Source organism: Alexandromys fortis, unplaced genomic scaffold (assembly GCF_014885135.2).
Source record: "Alexandromys fortis isolate MF-2015 unplaced genomic scaffold, M_Fortis_MF-2015_v1.1 scaffold_30, whole genome shotgun sequence".
NCBI classification, from domain to species: domain Eukaryota; kingdom Metazoa; phylum Chordata; class Mammalia; order Rodentia; family Cricetidae; genus Alexandromys; species Alexandromys fortis.
The window spans coordinates 5,907,566-5,916,835 of record NW_026067922.1 but is presented as its reverse complement, the minus strand read 5'-3'; the positions used below and the strand labels follow the sequence as shown (position 1 = coordinate 5,916,835).

The following is a 9,270-nucleotide window of genomic DNA, read 5'->3' as shown; positions in this document are numbered from 1 at the left end:
TTCCCTCCCCCTCCCCCAATGAGGTCCCCCTCCCTTGTCAGCCCAAAGAGCAATCAGGGTTCCCTGCCCTGTGGGACAAGGATGTCCACCACCTGATTTTCTGAGATTGGGTCTCTCACTGAACCTGGGGCTCAGCTACTTGGCTAGGCTGACTGGCCAGTGACCTCCAGGAACCTGCCTGTCTCTGCCTCCCCATGGCTGTGTTTACAGGTATATGTCATTCATGACTGGCTTTTCTGTGTGTGTTTGGGAGCCAAATGCAGGCGCTCATGCTTGTGTGGCAAGAACCTTACCTACTAAGCCATCTTCCCCGCCCTTAAAGATACTCTTATCTTTCCTTATTTTTAAAGTTTCTGTTGACTGAGTTTCTGTTGACTGACATCATGGCGTGAAATGACATGACTGACTCTAAAGGAATACGTTATGGAGGACAGTCCCTGGGTCCTGTCCTTAGGGAAGGTCACTGCATGCCCAGTTGCAAACAGGGGTCTGAACCTTTACCTCATTTCTAGAGTTCTGGTCTCAACTGCAGATAATTTGATTCCTAAGCAGAGCACTTGACAGGGACTGGAGACATTTAAAAGCATGTCTTATTGGGCTTTATTTATTTGTGTGTGTGTGTGTGTGTGTGTGTGTGTGTGTGCGCACATGCATATGCATGGCATGCTTGTAGTAGGTAGAGGACAACTTGTGGGAGCTGGTTCTCTCCTTCCTGTGTGGGTCCCGGGAACTGAACTCATATCACTGGCCTCCATGACAAGTACCTTTAGCTGCTACCATATCTTGCCAACTCGGGAGAGATTCCACACTGTCCTAACCTTGGTATTATATACAGTAGGTGGTATCAGTACCATGAAATATCCTACAATCTGTGGGGCGCTATCCCAAGAAACAATCACCCCACTCTCTAGACGCAGCAGTTCCAAGGCAGAGACTTCTACTGCGGAAGTTTGTAAGATCAAGATGTTGTCTGGACCAGGAGCAGGACACTTGTCACCGATCAAGGCCAGCTGTGTAACTTCAGAAACTCATTTTCTGGTATCAAAAACCTGATCAAACCCTGCTGGCTAGTTTTATGTTAACTTGACACAAGCAAGAGTCACCTAAAAGGAGGGAAAATGAAAAGGCCACCATAAGATCCAGCTGTAGGGCATTTAATTAATTAGTGATGGATGGGGGAAGGCTCAGCGTGTGGTGCCACCCCTGGGCTGGTGGTCCTGGCTTTTATAAGAAAGCAGGTGAGCAAGTCATGGGGAGCAAGCCAGTAAGCAGCACCCCTCCATGTCCTCTGCTCAGCTCCTGCTCCAGGTTCCTGCCTGGTTTGAGTTCCTGTCCTGACTTCCTTCAGTGATAAATTACAATGTGGAGGTGTAAGCCAAATAAACCCTTTCCTCCCCAAATTTGGAGCAGTAACAGAAACCCCGACGAAGACATAGACTTATATCAAAACTTACAGGAAACTGTAAATAAGCCTCCTTCCACTTTACTAAATTCTATGCGTTGGTAAATCCCAAGGGTAGAGATGATATTGTCTGCGTAGCTCATATATTACCCGTTGGCAAGGTACATGGGTCTCTGTTTACCAGGAAGTGCCTCTTGGAGCCTCCTGTCAGTGCAAGGGAAGTTTTGGGAGTGTTTAAGAATACCAAACCTCAGTGTGTGGGTGCACCCCTCGCGGTCCTGAGTTCCTTGCTTGTGCTCTCTCTCCTTCTGCTCCTGATTTGGACCTTGAGATTTCTGTCCGGTGTTCCAATGTGGGTCTCTGTCTCTCTCTCCTTTCCTCGCCTGATGAAGGTTAATATTCAGGAGGATGCCTATATGTTTTTCTTTTAGGCAGTTTGGATGCTCACCTTACTAGACCTGGATGGAGGTGGGTGGTCCTTGGACTTCCCACAGGGCAGGGAACCCTGATTACTCTTTGGGCTGACGAGGGAGGGGGACTTGATTGGGGGAGGGGGAGGGAAATGGAAGGCGGTGGCGGGGAAGAGACAAATCTTAAATAAATAAATAAATAAATAAATAAATGCAACAACAACAAAAAGAATACCAAACCTCTGAAAGTTTGACTTTTAACCTTTGATCTTGCCCTGAGACACTCCTTTGTGGGGGCAGAATGGGCTGAGCACCCAGGATGGGATGATTTCATTTGCATTTCCTGTGTGTGTGTGTGTGTGAAAGTATTGGCAGTCATATTGTCCTGCCCAGTTACCTCCTCTGCCTCTGCCTAGCGGCTTTTCGTTATCTGTATTGATTTTTTCCCCTCTAAGTTACTCTAATTTTGTTGGCTTGGGAGAGGGGGATTGGTTTGAACAAAATGTGTGAAGCAAAACTGTATGACAGGGATAATTAGCATGAAGATCGCTCGTGGGATGCTATACCTCACTGGCGGCTTTCTCAGTCTAGATAACAGTTCAGAAGAATGTGGTGTAGCAGGGATGGGGACATACGGAGTCCTGCGTGGGTACAGAGGACTGTACAGGCCAGTACTGCAGTGCCACAAGGAGTTTCTTTTTTATTTACCAGGTCAATTTTACATGTCTGCGGTGAGGGCCAGGGAATCCGTAGAGCCCTTTGTGTGTCCCTGTTCGCAATCCATTTCCTTTTCTCTGGCCTTGGCTCCAAGATTGGATGTCAGGGGTCTGGATGAGGGACGCGTCTACTATGTCTCTTACTCTTCACCTTTCCCCTCAATAATGGAGTTTGCCGTTGTGTACATTTTTGAACGCTGTAGTGAACTCATCAGGAAATATAGCCAGGCTGGAGGAAATGGCAAAGATAATTCCGTTATTGTGAAAAGAGACATTCTGCAGAGAGAATTGGGCCTTGAGGAAGTGTGATGGGTTTTTGCCAGGATCGGACTGTATCGCAAAGTCAGAAGCCTGTTCTGTGCTAAATCATAACCTATGACACCTTTGTTCGAACTTATCAATCCTGATGACCTTGGTAGGCACAACTAACGTGGGATGGGGTGTGAAACAGGAAGGGGTGGGGTTGTGAAACAGGAAGGGGAGAGTAAGTGAGTCCACACTTCCCCCAAATCTGATGCTTTGGGTTATGTTTGGCGCACTTCCCTCAATCCTTCGTCAGCCTTCCCTGACCATAACTAGAGGAGCTTCGATTTACACAGTGAGATGAACCTGGGTCCTGTCATTTCTTGTGTGAACTGCGGGCAGGTAGCATCTTTGGGTCTGGATGTCCCACCTCTACATTGAGAATAATACTTGGCATATGCCATGGTTGAAGGTTGCGAGACGTTTGTAAAAGCCTTACAAATGTACCTGATGTCGTGTGGGGGACTCGGAAAATGCTAGCTATCATTTCTTGTTGGGTTCATGTAGAACACAAGTGATCTCAGAATGGTATGGATTGGTTCAAATGCAGACCACTTCCTTTGAGGCAGAGGCTCTTACTGACCGGGAGCTGCCCAGGGATCTTCCTATCTCGGCCTGCTGGGATTTTAAAGATAGGATACCACATCCTGCATTTTTACATGGCCTGTAGGGATCAAACTCAAGTCTTCATGCTTAAGATGGAAGTGGCTTTACCAGCTGTGCCATCTCCCCAGTTTCCATCATTCGACAGTGATTAAGGTGATAGAAAAATCTAGGAAGGCACACAAATTTCGAGCTTAGGCGGCAGGGAGGAAGTTGCTGTTCAGGATGTCGTTTATTCATGACACATCAACTGTAAGGCCTCCCTGGGTACAGGTTTCTGTTTAGAGGATAGGCTTGGCTCACCTCCCCATGTGTCCCTGGGCCAGACCCGAGAGTTCCGTACTGGGCCAAAGCAATGGACTTCTAGCCGAGATAGCCCATGTACTCCTGATTGTCTTCCTTTGGTAATGAGTATAGAGTATGAAAGCTATTCGGGGTTAATTTTCCTTTCTCTTACAGGATGTTGAGGTTGGAAAGGTATCTGAGTAGAAAGATTGGGCCCTGTAGCATTTCTGCCTTTGCTTGGGAGGCGACTGTCTAAGGTACTGCCAGGAGGCAGGGAAGAGGAGGGGAGGAGAGGAAGAAGTGTAGGCTGAGGGGCAGGAGGAGGACAAAGGAGCCTTTAACTTCTCAAGCCCTCTTCTCCATCCTCATAAAGAGATTTCTCTGCTTTCCTATCAAGAGATCCGCCTGAGGCGTTCACCTGACGTGGATCTGCATTTCACTTCAGATTCGTTCTCATGACTATCTCTTACAAGGGAAATTTAGCCCCATAGAGTGTCAGTGTGCGCTGTGTCCCCGTTGGGGCCAGCTTGTAAACTGTGTTCCTCCCTGGCTCTGCCTGCACTGTCCCCAGGATCTTGTTCAGACATGTTTGTTTTCACATGTTTACTTGGTCTAGGGCCTGTGAGCTCTTTGGGGGTGTTGCAGTGGTTGCTATGTGCCCTGTGAGATCCCAGGGCCTTAGAAGGTCTTTAACCATGCTGAGCGTTTGTTTAATGCCTGATGTAGCCGCAGACGCTTCTTGCCTGTCTTCTGCTCTACATCAATAGTTTCTTCTTCTCCATGACTACCCGCTCCCCCTTTAGAACTGATGTTGACTGGAAAGCATGAAAAAAATCAAGGGATAGATGCTTGACAGCCAGCATAGACCTATGGGAGAATGTCACCATGAGGCAAGGCTTACTTGGTTGGGAGTTTTTATTTTTGCATTCTTTAATTGAGAGAGAGAGAGAGAGAGAGAGAGAGAGAGAGAGAGAGAGAGAGAGAGAGAACAGTGTTATCTTTTGTTTGTTTTGACATAAACTCGACTCCCCAGTCCATGCAGGAACATCCTCATGTTTGTGGAGGACTCTGCATCAGGACCTGAAACCGTCTCTGATCTGCGACATACAGCAATGTACGAATAAAAAGGAACTGAATTTGGCAAGCCCTTGAAAATCTTTTGATTTCAAATTGTCGCAGTGGGAGTAATTCTATTAGAACAGTAACTCCTATAAATTTGCCTCTGAAGTGGATTAAAGTATATTCATTTAGAAGTTTACAAGCTCACCCTGCATGGATTGGCTAGAAGAATAACTCTCGTAGAAGCAGCTATGTGGGAAGTGAGTGAAGCCCTAACTCCAGTGCCCTGCCTATCTTGGATGTTTCATGGCCTGTGACAGATGTGATGCTCCAGATGTTTTGGTGTAGTCAAGTTCTAGGAGTCCTTCCTTCTATCTGTAAGTTCCGGTGGAGCGAATAGTTCCATCACGGGAAAAGACCAGTTCCTTCACGGAAGTTCCATGGGGCTTGAAGGTTTGCATCTCAGCAGTAAAATATGCCCAGAGCACTGAGCTGGTGATCAAATGGCTTGGTTTTGTTTCCACTTTGGAGTGACAGCTTGATTGATGCTTTCCTCTGCAGGTGGACTTGACTTCACAGCATCCGCTTTGGTGTGTACATCCGGAGGACCACACGCTTCTCTTCTTGGAGCCGCTCAATGCCTGTGCGCACCCCAGACCCCAGCAAGGGAAGAAGGGAGAAGGTTCTCGGATGACAATGGACGTTCCACTGTGCAGGATGAGGGCAGAGTGTGTGACATCACCACCACGAGGGTAAGAGCTGTCTTTCTGCATCAGTTTCTCTGACGGTCGGTCATTGTCATGAGAGGAAGGGAAAGTATTTGACAGCGTAGTGAAAAAGCGGAAGTTCTTCCTCGCAGATGGGGAAGTTCTCATTGTAACATCTGATGGGCAGTTGAAATAAACAGGGGTCTGGAAAGGTTACATCAGCTTGTGATCATACCAAAAGCCAGATTTAGAAAGTTCTGGCGATGGTTCAAGGTGCTTGCCTGTCATGCACAAAGCCCTAGGTTGGATCTCTAGCACAGCATACAGATCCGGCATGGCGGCACACTCCTGTACTCCCAGCACTTGAGAGCAGAGGCAAGAAGATGAGAAGTTCAGTTATTGTTGGTGTTTAGAGAGTCAGAAGTCAGCCTGACCTACATGAGGCCCTACCTTAGTATCTTAAATCAGAAAAACAAAACAACAGCAAAAAACAAACAAATAAAACAACAACAAAAAAATCCCCAACTTAGTGTATTATACATATTCCTTCTCCCACGCACCACTTTTTTTTCTTAACATTTGCAGTTTTGGACTTGAAGAATGATCACTACTGCTCTTGCAGTAAGGGTCCTATTATGTCAAACTTAACATGGATGTCATAGAACTGGAATTGTCAGGAGACTGGCTCAGGTCACAGTGTGCCCAGAAACATATTTCTTTAGAGTTTTATAGTGTTTAAAGCCTAGTGGGTCAGCTCAGCTATCCTACATACAAATCAGAGTTTTTGTTTCTCCACGAACACTGATAAGTCTATCCTTGAATCCCCGCAAAGTACTGAGGTGCTGTGCAGTGTCTCCCTGTGTAACTGTGAAGAATGCCTTATAGTCCCCCAACTATCCATTTATTTGCTTGGCTTCACTGGTTGGCCATTGGAGCCTCCGAATTTCGCCAGGCCTGATCTAGATCTTTCTGCTATCACTCTTCCTGAGAACAGAAATAGCTCTTATGAATTCTTTCAAATAAAAATGAGTGTCTTTTACCAGACAAGGACAGGTCATTAACAAAAGAGGCTATCGTGTAGAGAGGACAGCCGAGTGCTGCGGACAGGCTAGATGTTCAGCGTTTGTGCAGAGGAAGGCTCGGGTACAGAAGGCGTGACACTACCGTGTGATAAACGCTCATATGAAGTGGACACAAAGACTGTTGAAGTTGACCAGAGCAAGAGAGTCCAGGGGGAGGGAGGAACTGGGAGCTTGACCCAGTCCATTCAAATTCTCTAAAACTCCCTGGAGTGTCAACTGTTATGACATCTGTATGAGTGTCCCTCCATGCAAGATGGCTCAGGTGGAGAAGTGATTCTCATATGCAGATTCTAGGCAATAATGTATGTACAAAATTACTTTTATGTACAATTCTGTTTTTACTATATTCATAAGGTTGGATGGCTCTCTTATCCAGAATGTTTTTATCACTCTTTAAAGAAATCCATACCCATTAACAATCCCAGTTCTCCTCCCTTCTTCCAGCTCCAAGTGACCAGCAATGCACTTCCTGTTTGTATGTGTTATTTGTCAGGGATGTTTCATATTTGATGATGCAATGTATTATGGCATTTCTATGGACAATGGACTATATACATGGCAGTATGTTTTAATGTCCTGACTGATTTAAAAATATAAAAATTAGCCATGAGCCGGCCGGTGGTGGTGCACGCTTTTAATCCCAGCACTTGGGATGCAGAGGCAGGCGGATCTCTGTGAGTTCGAGGCCAGCCTGGTCTACAAGAGCTAGTTCCAGGACAGAAACCAAAAAGCTACGGAGAAACCCTGTCTTGAAAAATCAAAAAAAAAAAAAAAGTTAGCCATACATTCAACTAAACCTGTATAGTCAAAATGTAGAATCCTTTTTATATGTTGTGCTGATTAGCTTTTATGTTAACGTGACACAAACTAGGGCCCTCATAGAGAAGGGACCCTTAGTTGAGAAAATGACTCTATAAGATCGCATGGTAAGCACATCTGCATGGTGTTAGTGATTGACATGGGAAGGTCCAGCCCATTGTGGGTGGTGCCATCCTGGGCTGGTGGTCCTGGGTTCTACAGAAAAACATGCTGAGTAAGACACAAGGAGCAATACAGTAAGCAGCACCCCTCCATAGTCTCTGCATCAGGTCATGCCTCTGGGTTCCTACACTCACGCTGCTTTTTACATGCACTGTTAGAAGCCATGTTCCTTTTGATCATAGTGTTTCATCACAGCAATGGAACCCTAACCAGGATTTGGTTTGCTAGTGATGTATTGATTATGTTTGCATCTGTATGCATAGGGACAAGGGTCTTGAGTTTTCTTCTCGTGTCTGTGTGTAGTCTTAGTCTGACAGGAGTACTGACTTTTATAGAGTTGGGGAAGGCATCTTCCTCTTCGTGGTTTTGGAAAAGTTTGCTCAAGAATCCATGCTAAGGAGGGATGGGACTCAACAGAGCTGTTGATGCTCAGCTTTTCTATGCAGAGTTGTAAAGTTGCCAATTAAGTATCTTACAAGCTCATTGAGATTTGCTTTCTCATCTTGAGTTATATTCTGGAAGTTGTCTATTTCTAGCAATTAACTTATTCTAGATCATAGGTTATCTAATGCGTGGCAATAAATTTGTTCACAGAATGCTCTCACCATTCTTCCCACTTCTAGGAGGCCAACAGTGAGCGGCATACCCTCTTCCACCGCTGGTTCTGCTAATTGGGGTTTTCTTCCTTTCCTTCTTGGTTAGTGTGGCTACAGATTAATCAGTTCTATTGATTTGGGAAAAACAATGTCCAGTTTTTGGCCTTCTGAATCTTCTGTATTCCTATTCTTATTTTGTTTCATTCATTTCAAGTGTAATCATCATTTTTTTATTTGTACTAATTTGTAATAAATTGGTCTTAACGTTCCTCTTTTCCTGTGGTTTTCAGGGAGAGAGTTCTTTATATAAGTTCGTTCTTTCTTTCTTTAAATATAGGTATATAAATCTGTATGCTCTTCCTAGTCACTGTTTTATAGCACCCTGTAATTCTGTTGATTTTTTTGTTTTGGTTTATTGCATTTTTTAAAAAAATTTCCCTTTAACTCATTGGTAGTGTTATTTCCACATTGAAAAATCATTACCAGATTTTCTTTTGTTATTGATGTATAATTGTATCACATTGTGATTAGTGTGCTTTTCTGTCTGTCCATTCATCCGTCCATCTGTCTGTCTATCTATCTATCTATCTATCTATCTATCTATCTATCTATCTATCTATCTATCTATCATCTATGCTATAATTTGAATCTTGAATGTCTTCAAATGACCATGGATATGTCAGATAGAGGCTGGGTCCTTGGTTATGGAACTATTGAGAGGTAATGTCCTTGTCAGGAAGTGAGATGGTGGTAGAATGGCAGTACACTGGAGTTGTGCTATTGATGAGGATATTATATTAACACCCCCCTCAGTTTGACTGGCTTTGTTTCCTGGTTGCCTTGAGGCTGACCCATGTCATCCCACAATGCTGTGCTGTCTGTCTCTCCATAGACAGACACCAGGGCCAAGTGATGGTGTACTGAAATGTTTGAAGTGGTGAGCTACACAAACCTGTTCTCTTTTTAAGTTGATTATTTCCAATACTTTGTCAGAGCGATGAGAGATGGCTAGTGCCCTTTAAAATCTATCCAGCAGGCTGTTCCATGACTTAGCTGCTGTGGTCTGTACTAGAGAGTTCTGTGAGAGAGAGAGAGAGAGAGAGAGAGAGAGAGAGAGAGAGAGAGA

At 44.9% G+C, this 9,270-nt stretch overlaps 1 protein-coding gene across 9 annotated transcripts in view; it reads left to right on the top strand.

The window, feature by feature from the left end:
* Kcns3 (potassium voltage-gated channel modifier subfamily S member 3) overlaps positions 1–9,270 on the top strand; it is a 65,336-nt gene that overhangs the window by 33,067 nt on the left and 22,999 nt on the right. For all 9 annotated transcript variants that reach the window (XM_050141965.1, XM_050141968.1, XM_050141963.1 and 6 more), the window contains one exon: positions 5,340–5,530. The gene's annotated coding sequence lies outside the window, so the exon portion shown is untranslated. The remainder of the gene's footprint in view (positions 1–5,339; positions 5,531–9,270) is intronic.